This window comes from Arachis hypogaea, chromosome 14, assembly GCF_003086295.3.
Source record: "Arachis hypogaea cultivar Tifrunner chromosome 14, arahy.Tifrunner.gnm2.J5K5, whole genome shotgun sequence".
Lineage (NCBI taxonomy): Eukaryota > Viridiplantae > Streptophyta > Magnoliopsida > Fabales > Fabaceae > Arachis > Arachis hypogaea.
In genome coordinates this window covers 69,674,915-69,687,370 of record NC_092049.1, presented here as the reverse complement: position 1 = coordinate 69,687,370, position 12,456 = coordinate 69,674,915, and the positions used below count along the sequence as shown (strand labels likewise).

At 39.3% G+C, this 12,456-nt stretch overlaps 1 non-coding gene across 1 annotated transcript; it reads left to right on the top strand.

Annotated features, from left to right (window-relative positions):
- The first annotated feature begins 9,568 nt into the window (after window positions 1–9,568).
- LOC112746680 (small nucleolar RNA R71) lies at window positions 9,569–9,675 on the top strand. Its single transcript, XR_003174550.1, has one exon. It is a non-coding gene; the product is annotated as a small nucleolar RNA R71 (small nucleolar RNA).
- The last annotated feature ends 2,781 nt before the right edge of the window (window positions 9,676–12,456 follow it).

Genomic DNA, 12,456 nt, shown 5'->3' with positions numbered 1-12,456 from the left:
ACCTAGCTACCCAATTTTTCTCTTATCTCACCTTACTCATGCACTTTCTTTTCAAAACATGAACATATGCATATTTTATTTCCACTTTTTATTTAACTTTCTATTATGCACAGGTTTTTTTATTTTTATTTTTTGAAATTGTTAGCAAAAGAGATGCATATGACCTAAAACAAAGAACACATGAGCATTTTCCAGTTGTCAATTTTTCACAATGAGTTCCATGCCTCTATCACCAATGCTTCCCAACAATTCCCCTCATACTTAGAATATACACACTAATCCACCCAAGCCAATCAAAGAGAAATTCCAGGATATCAATAGTTTTTCGCCTAAGGGGAAATAATGTACTAAAATCAAAACAAAAGGAAATTACAGGCTCAACAGGGGTTCACAATGGTGAGTACAAGGGTTGGCCATATAGGTCAGTGAATTTAACATCAAAGATGGCCTCAATCATGCTAAATGCATCCAAACAACAAATACAGGATATAAAGAATCATGTAAATCAATGATCACAATCAACAAGGAGTAAAATCACACCAGAACAAACATTATGGTTGAAAAATGCAACCATCTATCAAGTCTCAAATCTTACGAGGTGTGTTATTCTAGCTCTTTCCTATGTTCCACAAACAAAATACTTCAAGCAAGTTGGAAAACACAAAATTTTTCTTCAATTCAACCGATGGTATGCCCTAAGAAAGATTTCATGGCAATTCCTTGGTGTTTCACCAACTTATTCATTTTATCATGCAACATGCAAACATTAACTACCATTTAACTATGAACTACAAAGATATATTTACAAATGAACTAACTAAGATGCAATAAAGAAAAAGCTACTAAAATTAAGTAAAAAGAACTAAAAGAGTATTGCAAAGTGATTTGAGAAAGAAATTTTTACCCCACGAAGTCGATCCTCCTGATGAGTCCATATTTGACAATATATTTTAGCTTGAATTGGAAGGATTTCATCATATAAAATCATACTTATTCACCAAAATAGCATACTTTTGTGTTTGATCCCTAAATTGAACCTAAATGTGAAAACATGCATTTTTGTGCTTAAATTGAGCAATTTAATCCCACTTTTATTCCATTCGATGCCGTGATATATTTGTTGAGTGATTTTAGGTCCTAGAGGCAAGAATGGTTTGGTAGAAGTGGAAGAAAGCATGCAAAAAGGGAGAAAACATGAAGAAAATAAAGGAGAAAAGCATTTCAACCTGTGCCCACGCACAGCTTTTGTGCCCATGCACAAGTCTGTGCCCACGCACAAGGCAGGGTCAAAATCAGCACCTGTGCCCATGCACAGGCTGTGCCAATGCTCAGGGCAGAAAGGAAATCAGCACCTGTGCCCACGCACAGGAGGAAAATCAGCAAGTGTGCCCATGCACAGACCTGTGCTTCTGCACAGGTACCAGCGCATGCCTCCATTAAAAAGTCACGTGCTGTGAGTTTTGGGGCTCTTTTGGCCCATTTTTTGAAGGCTTTGATGCTGAAATCAAAGGCTATATGAAGGAAACTTCATGCCATATGAAGGGAGCCATCTTAGAATAGGAAAAACACATAGTAGGAGTAGTTTTAAGGTAGTTTAGGTTAGGTTTTCTTTCAATTCCCTCTTAGGTTTTGTAGCATTTTATACTTCAAGTTTTGATTTGGGATAATAGCAATTTTATTCTAAGTATTTCTTTAATTCTCTCTTTTATTATACCACTTGTTCTACACTTGTTTTTATTTTCATCTCCTTTGTCCATATTTATATAGTTTTACAATTTTAGATTTCTAGTTGTTGAATTTGATGTTTGATGCTTATTTTATGTTCGTTTGAGTTTCCTTTATTGATTTTGAGCATTTGTGGTTCATAACTTTCCTTAATTTACCAATTTTGCCATGTTTTATGTTTATACCCTCTATGTGTTTGATAAAATGCCAATTTTGATTATAGGGTAATTTCCACCCCTTGGCTTGGGGAAAATGAGTTTATGGATTAGTAGAGCCATAATGTCCAACATTTAGTGATAATTCTTGGGTTGTTAGTTGTTATTGTTTCCACTAACGCTAGCTTTTTACCAATTAATTTGGTAAGTTAACTAGGATTTGCGGATTAATAACAATTATGCTCAGTTGACTTATCCTTCGATGTTAAGGGTTAACTTAGTGAGATTAATCCATCACAATTATCATAGTTGTGGTTATGGCAAGGAAGGGATTCCATGACTCATCCCAAGTCAAGGTTTCATTTATGTTTTAAACCACTTTTTGCTCACTTTATAGCTTTACTTGTCTATATTACAAACATAGTTCTTTAGTTATTTTATTGGTTTATTAATTGCAACTTTATCTTGTTCTTTTATCTCTTTATTTCTTGCTTCTTTATTGAAAACACCCTTCGCTTTCCACAACCAAAATTGTATGCACTTGTCAGCACTAGTTCCTAGGGAAAACGACCCGGGAGTCTAAATACTCTTGGTTTTGAATTGGTTTTGCTTGTGACACATCTTATGAATTTCCAATTTGATTGATGTCCCATTTGTCGGGTTAGGACTATACTTACAACGCCAATCCCATTTTTGATAACCAAGTTCCTAACCCTATGTAATTTGGGCACACGTCACCTCTCCCACACTTAGTTCGTTCACGGTCCTCCATGCTTGCTTCGGATCCGGGAGAATGAGAACTTTGGGGCCACCTTCAGCTGGTGGTATTGGGAATGGACGGGTCACCGTCATCATACTCCTCCCCAACTAGCTCGGATGAAGCCTCAGGAGCTGGGCCAGGGTCTCTTCCTTCTAGCTTTGCCGCTATCCACTCAAAACGCTTCTGCTCCAAGTGCTCCATGTGGTTGATATCGTGCAAGATGTCTCGGAATAAATCTGGGAGAGACCGGAAAATTGGTAAAGGAGTCGATGAGCTTGGTAGACTTGATGGTGGTACTGCGGGTGCCTTCTTCTTCGAGGGTGTCTTCTCTGATGAACCATCCGATTCTCCCCTCGGAATGAACTTGTTGCCTCTTGTAAACTCGAACATTATGTCCATTGGTTGCCTCTCTACCCCACTGCATCTGCTAAGCGCATCACCATCGACAGAAATGGAATGTTGATATTCTTCTTTTCAACCAATTTCCAAATTGATTTGCGCAATAAAGGTACAATGGCTATATGCTTCCCTTCCATAATAGCCCACAGTAGCAAAGCCGTTCTAAATCTTACATGGGTAGTGTGGGTGCCCGGGATGATGTAGTCCGCCACAATCTGATGCCATATACGAGCTTCAGCATTCAAATCAGAGTATACAATACTAGTGGAAACAGAATTTCTCCCTTTGCTATACTCTCAAGATGCACCAGGACGGCCTATTCTCTCAAGAATGGGATTCAGAGATATTCTTCCTTTGAAGACATCTACTTTTATCTTGAAATACTCATTCTTCTCAAGTGGAATGTGGGGGATGATCAAAATAGCTTCTAGAGCTTGATTGGATGTATCCAACATCCTTTCTCGGAGGAATACTGACTTCGGTTCCCAAGCTTGGTAGTTTGCGAAGAATTCTCGCACCATAGTCTCATTAACTTCAATGGGTTCTCGCTCGAGAAATCCCCACTGAAGCGAGGTAATCCTTTGGTGAATATTCGCCTTGTATCAGCTTGGAACCCTCAACGGCCGCTCCCAATGGATTGTGCGCTTCTCAATAGCCTCGTGTTGAGAGTCGGCTCTTCGGTTGACCAAGGTATTTGGTTTATTACCTTGGCGATCCCACCAAACATCAGGAGAGCGAGTGGTAGTTTGCTCAACCGGCAAAGTAACCGGTGCCTTACCTTTCTTTCGCATCCTGAAAATAAAGATAAAAGAATTTTGAGATCATAGGGCAACAATAAAATAAAATCACTGAGGAAGCACTAACAATGTTAAAAGAAGCTTATAAAATAGTGTGATTTACAAAAAACACGGTGTGTATATTCCAATGGTGCGCACGGTTAGAACACACACACCGGCAGGATACCACGGCAACCACACTCTTTAACAGTCAAGGCTCACTGCTTCTCAAATAAGGGCTTAAGTTACAAGTCTAAAGCATGGACATAAAAGCAACTTCAAGCTCGCACCAATTGATTCATTAATACCCTTTGAATGTAATGGTCATAGAGGTTGTTCGCAAGAATTTTCATTAGCAAAAGACTATACAACAACAATAACCATTCACTCAAAGTGAATTGTCAATTTCTCATCCTCAAGAAGTGGTAACCACATATGCAATGTTCTAAGTTAAGGCCAAAAGATGTTTGATCAAGACATCATCTAAAGTTAAACAATTGTAAAGTGATTACCGAATTGAAATTCCAAGATGAACAATGACAATTGAGTTTCACATAACACAATACATTTGTAACTAAAATTGCACATTAACAAACAAGGAAATGCATTGGTGAATTCACTTAACTAGCATCAAAAGTCATAATTTAAGTTGCACAATTCATACAATATGCCTAACAAGAGATAAATTGAACACATATGATGGCCAAGTCATATGAATCAAACAAAATGTTCATAGAGGCATTTCATCAAACATGTGGTATGCAATGTGCAAGCTTATCACAATTGATGCTCAAATTCAATCATAATCAACCCATAATCAAATATCAACACTTGCAATATGAAGAGATAAAGAAAAATACTAAATCTAATCTAAGTAACATGAAAAGAAAATCAAAACAATTGTGAAAATCAATAAAAATGGAAAAGGAAAAAATAAAGAACCTGAAGATTGAAGGTTGAAGCAAACAAGAATGGGGAAGAAAACAATGGCACTCCTTATAGCCACTGCGACTTGCGATGGTTGGGTTCGCTGGAAAAATGCCGGAGAGGGAAAACTCACCGGTGGTGAAGAAAAGAAAAGAGAAAGGAAAGTAAGAAAGAAAAGAAAAGAAAAGTAAGAGAGAGAGAGAGAGGGTGTGAGAGAGAGAGTAGTTATGAGAGAGAGAGGTGGTGGTGGCAGCTTGACGTCGGCGGTGGCTGGCGGTAGGGTCGCCTTGACTGGGCAGAGAGATAGAGGGAGCAGCAGCAGTGGGAAGATGAGGAAAAGAAAACTGCTGCTCAACAGGGCAAGTTGCCCTGTTAACGCCCAAAACGAGTTATGTGCGGGCGCACAGAGGCCTGTGCAGATGCACAGAAAGCAGAAATTAGAAGGGTTGCGAACGCACACAGCATGTGATCGCCGCGACCAGATGGGGTGTATAAGCATGTGCGAACGCACAGCAGGGAGCGCACACACAGAGGTCGCAAAATAAAGGGGTGTGTGCGTATGCATAAGATGGTGCGTACGCACACAATGCGAAAAGGAGGGGAATGTAGGCACACATAGCGTGCGATTGCTCCCACCAGAGGGGTGATAACAACGCGTGTGGGGCTGTGGGCACACAAGGGCATGCACTCGTACAGAAAGCTTCTCTTTTTTTTTTTGTAAAAGGAATGCTTGAGGTAAAAAGTCAAGTGTGCGTGCGCACACAGGTTCGTGCGCACGCACAGGGACAATGAGAGGGGGAGGTTGTTCACGTGCACAACTAGTGATGACGCTCCCACCAGAGGGATCGTTAATTGGTGTGCGGACGCACACATCTGTGCGGGCACACAAGAAGCGCAATAAAGGGACTGCGTACGTACGCACGAGGTAGTGTGCACGCACAGGACATCAAAAACAGGGCAGCGCCCACGCACAAGCAGTGCTGGCGCTGCCACCGGAGGGTGCTGCAAAGGGTGTGCGGGCGCACAAGGGCGTGTGCTGGCACAGAAAGTGAAAAATACAGTTTGTGCGCACGCACAGGTTGGTGCGCACGCACTGGTTCCCTGTTTCACAAAAAAAATTTTCTTTACAAAACTAAGGTTCCCTCCTATAGCATAGCAACATACCAACCCCAAATCATTCAAACATGCATAAATTCATGATCCACAAGTAATTCAACTTATTCAATCCAAAAATACCAATTCAAACTAAGCTAATCATCATATCACAAGAGAACAACTAATTCAAAAAGCTATATACAAAAAGATAAAGTTGGAACAATGTTACCATGGTGGGGTGTCTCCCACCAAGTACTTTGGTTTAGAGTCCTAAGTTGGACTTTGCATGGCTTCATTGGTCACTTGAAACTTCTCCAAGGAGGAAAATCTCTAACTCCTTGGCATCTTGGGTTGAGTGTGATCTCTTGAATTAGACTTCTTGGCAACCTTCTCTTCTTCTTGTTCCTTGCCAACCTCAATCACTTCATCTTTAATTATATCGCACCCAAAGATAGAATAGGCTTCGAGGACGGGTTTCCTTGATTCCTCCAATGTGAATCTTGCTAGCTTGCCATCGGCCTCAAAAGAATAGACTCCGAAATGTGCATCAAGCTTGAATCGGGATGTCTTTAGAAACGGCCTTCCAAGTAGAATGGATGATGGCTTGTCTGAGTCAATGGGAGGAGTCACCAAGATGTGGAAATCGACCGGAAAGAGTAAACCTTGGATCTCAACAACTGATACAATGCTCTTATCGGCCAACACGAATCTTGCCCCGTACCTCTTTAAGGGTGACAAGTTCAATCTCTCATAAATGGGAAGTGGCAGAAGGCTTACGCACACCCCCAAATCACACATACAGTCCGTGAACTTTACCCCACCAATCAAGCAAGTAACCAAACATGGGCCGGGATCATTGCATTTTTCAAGAATTAAAGAAGAGATAGAATTATCTACCCACCTTTTGTTGAGTTTGCCAATTTTTTCCTTATGGGTACAAACGTCTTTGAGAAAATTGGCATATTTGGGCACTTGTTGAATGGCCTGAAATAGAGGGACGGTGACTTCAACATTCTTAAAAATTTTCACCATGTTGGGGTCAAGTTATTCTTGCTTCTTGGCCTTCTTCGCCAAGGTTGGGAATGGAATGGGCATAGGCTCATCAATCGGATTTTTTCTCTTTGGCTCCTTGGCCTTGATCCTTCTCAACATCTTCCTCTTCACCCTTCATCACTCCCATATCCTCTCCCACCTCTTTCTTGTGGGTTTCCTCACTCAAGCTTGTAGGCACAACACTAATTTCATCCAACTTGGTGCCGCTCCTAAGGGTGATAGCATTGATGCTCCCCTTAGGATTCGGTTGAGGATGTGAGGGCAAACCACTAGAAGTTGAGGATTTTTGGGCATTTTGTGTAGTAAGAGGGGAAAGAGTCAAACGTGTGAGTGCTTCGGCAATTGTAGTCATATACGCTTCTTGTTTTTTATGAAATTCCCATTGCTCTTGCATAAAGGTTTGAAGTGTGTCTTCATGTAGGGTTGATTAGGAGGAAGACCTTGATTGCCTTGAGGAGGGTTAGATCTATTATTTGGATGTTGATACCTCCCTTGAGGTTGAGATTGTAAAGGTTGTTGGTAGGTGATAAACCCCAATTTTGTGGTTTATTTTGTGCTTAATTTGGGGGATTTTATCACCTTTTCTCACATTTATTCAATGAAATAGCATGGTTTTGTAATTCTCCCTTGAATTGTGCTTAAGTGCGAAAACATGCTTTTTAGGCCTTAAATTTGCCAATTTTAATTCACTTTAATTCCATTTGATGCCTTGATATGTTTGTTGAGTAGTTTCAGGTTCATAAGGTAAGTATTGGATGGAAGAAGTGAGGAGAAAAGCATGCAAAGTGGGAGAACTCATGAAGAAATGAAGGGACTGTAAAGTTGTCAAGCCTGACCTCTTTTCAATCAATCGACCATAACTTGAGCTACAGAGGTCCAAATGAGGCAGTTCTAGTTGCGTTGGAAAGCTTACATCTAGGGCTTCGAAATGATATAAAATTTTTCATAGTTGCTTGACGTATAGGGGCACGCACGCGTCATGTATGCGTGCACGCCGATTGAGCACGTGGTTCACTAAAGTGAAATCATGGCCAATGATTTCTAGAGCATTTTGGGCCCAATCCAACTCATTTCTAATGCTATTTCATGCAGAATTCAAGCTTGGGCAAGGGGGGAGCAATTGTTTGAAGTGTTAGCATCATGTAGTGTAGTTTCTAGAGAGAGAAGCTCCCTCTTCTCTCTACAATTAGGGTAGATTAGGTCAATTTCATCCTAGATCTAGTTCCAATTTCATGTTATCATCTTGTTTTATCTACAATTTCATGTTACTATTCTTGATCCCTCTTGATTTCCATGTTAATTTCCTTTTTGATACTTTTTGAGATGATGACTCTTGTTGGATTTGGATCCTTTCTTTAATGCAATATGATGTTGATGTTTCTTTTTATTGATGAATTAAATTGTGAATATACCTTCTTTGCTATCGGTAGTTGATAGATTTTATTACCCTTGCAATTTGTGATGTTTACTTTTATTGCATTCTACATGTTTGATGAAATGTCTTCTTTAGTTTTTGAGTAGTCTCTTTGCTCTTAGCCTAGGCTAAGGGAATTGAGTGACCTTGAGTCATTGGGTCTCATTGAATTGGTGATTTGAGAATCCTTGGTGATCAATTTGACATTCATTGACACTAACCACTACTAATCTAATTAGTAGATAGGTTGGGACTTATGGGTTGATGTGATCAAGCCTATTTGACGTACTTCAAGCTTAGGAGTAGATATTACGTACTTAAAGCTTTTTGAAGTAGACTTAATAGGTTAGCCTCTCATAATTATCAATATTTGGTTTGTAGACAAGGATGGTGATCTTAATCACCTAAGTCTAGCAAAGAGTTCTTTCCTTTATTTTATTAGTTCTTGTTATTTACTTTTTTGTTATTTACTTTTCTTGCAAAAATATAAAATCAAACCCCTTGCTCTTCATAGCCAATAATTGACCATTTCATTGCAATTCCTTGTGAGACGACCCGAAGTCTAAATACGTCGGTTAATTTTCATTGGGGTTTGTACTTGTGACAACTCAAATTTTTTATGTGAGAATTGTTTGTTGGTTTGGAGCTATGCTTACAACGAAGTAATTCTTTTCTATAAGAAGAAAATCTAAACCATCAAGCAAAACTCATTCATCAGTAGGATTGTTGGTATTGTGGTTGACCTTGAGGAGCTTGATGATAGTAGGCTTGTTGGCTTGGGTAAGGTTGAGCTTGGTTCCATCTTTGATTAGAATTACCCTTGTTGGGTCTTTGTGGGTATGAATTGGCTACCGCTAATGTAGTGTCATCTTGGAGTTAAGGGCACTCATCAGTGTAATGGTTGTTACAAGCACAAATACCACATGATCCTGGTGGTCCTTCAATTCTTGGAGGTTGAGGTGGAGGAGCTATCAAGTCTTGGGGAATTTGTTGCCCTTGGGAGATTTGTCTCAACAAAAATGTCATCTCACCGAGGGTCTTTATCAAAACGGCATCTCCGGAAGGAGAAACTTCACTTAAAGCTTTTGGTTGTGGATTCTTTTCCCTTTAGTGTTGAGTGGAGTCTGCCAAGTCTACTATAATCTCCTAAGCTTCCTTGGCGGTCTTGTTTTTGGTAAGGGATTCTCCACTAGAGGCATCTAAGAGAAGCTTATCTTGGGGGTTCATCCCTTAACAAAAATAGCTAATAAGTACCAACTCATCAATACGGTGGTGAGGGCAAGCTTCCAACAACTTCTTGAATCTCTCCTAGTACTCATAAAGAGTCTCCCCATCTCGTTGCATAATGCAAGAGATTTCCTTTCGCAGCTTGTCTGTCTTTTGTGGTGGGTAGAACTTTTCCAGAAATTCCTTACGCAACAAGTCCCAATTGGAAATCACATCTCCCAGTTGAGTATAAAACCATTCTTTTGCTTTTCCCTCTAAACAGAAAGGGAAAGCGAACACCAAAACTGCTACTTCATCTGCACCATGTCTTCTCACAGTGGAGCATGCAACTTGAAAATCCTTAAGATGCTTAAGAGGATCTTCCCCGGGTAGTCCATTGTACTTAGGGAACAAGTTAATTGTGCCGGTCTTAAGCTCAAAATTTGGATCCAAAGCCGGACACCAGATTTGTATCGGTTGCAAGTTAATATAAGGAGCTCCGGCTTCCCTTAAGGTGATTCTACGAGGTGGATCCGCCAAGGTGTCGTCACCTGAGTCACAGAGATTTTAGCACTCCCCACAGATAAATATAAGGTTTTCTCATTGATTGATGAATGATGGTCACGAATTGATGGTGATAGTGAATTGGATTGCTCTTCATGCAAGCCCGATTCACTATTCACAAATGCTAGCCAGTGCCGAGCTTGCCTAATATGAGTTAAAGTTCTTTGTATTTTCGGATCAAAAGTGGCCAAGCTTGGGTTTGGAAGCGACCGTGTCATTCAACTGTGGAAGCAATAGAAGCATGCAATTATGAAAATCAAAGCAAGAATAGACAAATAAACATAAACCAACCTAACAATTAACAACTACCAAGACTAGCTAGATAGAAACAATATCTACAAAGTTAGTGCCAAGTAGCAAACAAAAACCAAATATTCACACTATTCACAAATTCACAACAACCAAAATTTTAGCACTCATTGCACTTAAAGTGACTCCCCGGCAACGGCGCCAAATTTGATGTGGATGAATTTGTTGTTGATCTAGAATTTCAAAACATAAAATTTCATCGTTGAAAGTATAGTCTAAATCAATAATTAATTTCCAAATCAAATGTTTAATCCAAAGGATATGTCACAATTCAAAACCAATTCAATTATGGGAGTTTCAATTCCCGGGTCGTCTCCCAAGGACACTTAAGACCAATGAGTGTGCAATCTTGGTTGTGAGGATCATGGGGTTTGAAATAAAGAGATAAACATATAAAGAAATAAAAGAACATGCAAAATTGTAATAAATAAACTAATAAAGGAATTAATGAAGTAACTATGCAATATAGACAAGTAAAGTGTAAAAGGAACTAATGTAAATGTGTATAAAGGAATTTAAGCATAAAAGGCATTTGGCTTGGAGTGAGCTAAGTGTCCTTTCCTTGTTGGAACCACAACTATGCCAACTAGAATGGATCAATCTCACTTGATTAACCTCACATCGGAGAGTAAGTTAAATGAGCATAAATGTTCTTAACCCACAAATCCTAAATTGCTTGATAATTATCTTAGCAACAAAATAGCGTTAGTGGGAACAAGGATAATTAACAATCCAAAATTGACACTAAATGTTGGACATTCCAAATCTAGGAACCCAATTGCTCACTTTCCCCAAGCTAAGAGATAGAAAACTAGCCCAAAATCATACTTGACATTTTGTCAAACACTTGGTGGGCAAAAACCTTAAACATGGGAAAAACAAGAAAAAGCTTGAAACCAAAAGCAACAAATGATCTCAATCAACAATAAAGACTCAAGAAAGCATGTACCAATCATCAAAGATCAAATTCATTAACAAGAAATAGAAATTGCAAGAGAGAAGTAAAATTGAACTATAACTTGAAATATAAGAAAGTGTAAGAACAATGTAACTATAAAGAGTAGTAACAAAGAAATACTTACAATGGGAATTAGCAAAATCCAAGATCAAAATTGAAATGGCACTTGAATGTAAAAACCATTGTATAAACCCTAGTAGAGAAGATGATGAAAAACTTAAAGAAAAACTATACTAAAGCTATCTACCACTACTCCTAAGCTACAATAATGTTATACTATGGTATGATCTTCATTCTCCCTTCCTTATGAGCTAAATGGCTGATAAATCCATATTTTATGATATATTTTGTGCTTAATCTGAGTGGTTTATTCAATCCTTCACCCACTTATTCATATTAATTGCATGGTTTTACTTTGCCTTCCTCATTATATGATGTATGTGAAAAATATGTTTCCTATGCTTTAAAATTAATTATTTTAATTACCTTTATTTCCATTCGATGCCGTGATTAGTGTGTTGAGTAGTTTCAAATCTTCTAAGGCAGGAATGACTTAAAGGATGGCAAGGAAACATACAAAAATGGAAGGAAAGCAGAAAACGGAGTTTGTGAAGAAACTGGCATCCACGCGATCGCATGGGTGACGCGACCGCATGCCAAGCGCGAAGAAGCAGCGACGCGGCCGCATGACTGACACGACCGCGCGCCTTAAGCACAACACATATGCCACGGCCGCAAGACTGACGCGACCGCATTACAAGGAAAACTCCGAATGACGCGACCGCGTGACCCACGCGGACACGTGACAGAGGCCACGCACCAGAAATTGCAGAAAATGCTCCCAGTGAATTCTGAAGCCCTTTTTGGCCCAAATCCAAGTCCAGAAGGCATAGACCAGAGTTTATGAAGTGGGAGAATACATCCATTCAGAGAGAGACCACTTTAGTTTAGTTTTCATGATTTAGATTTAGTTTTGAGAGGGAGATTCTCTCCTCTCTCTTAGGATTAGGATTTAGGATTTCTCTTAGTTTTAGGAGTGACTCTCGATCCTAGGTTCAATGTTCTTTTACTTTATGTTTATCTCTTACTTTTAGATACTTTAATTCTTATATTAG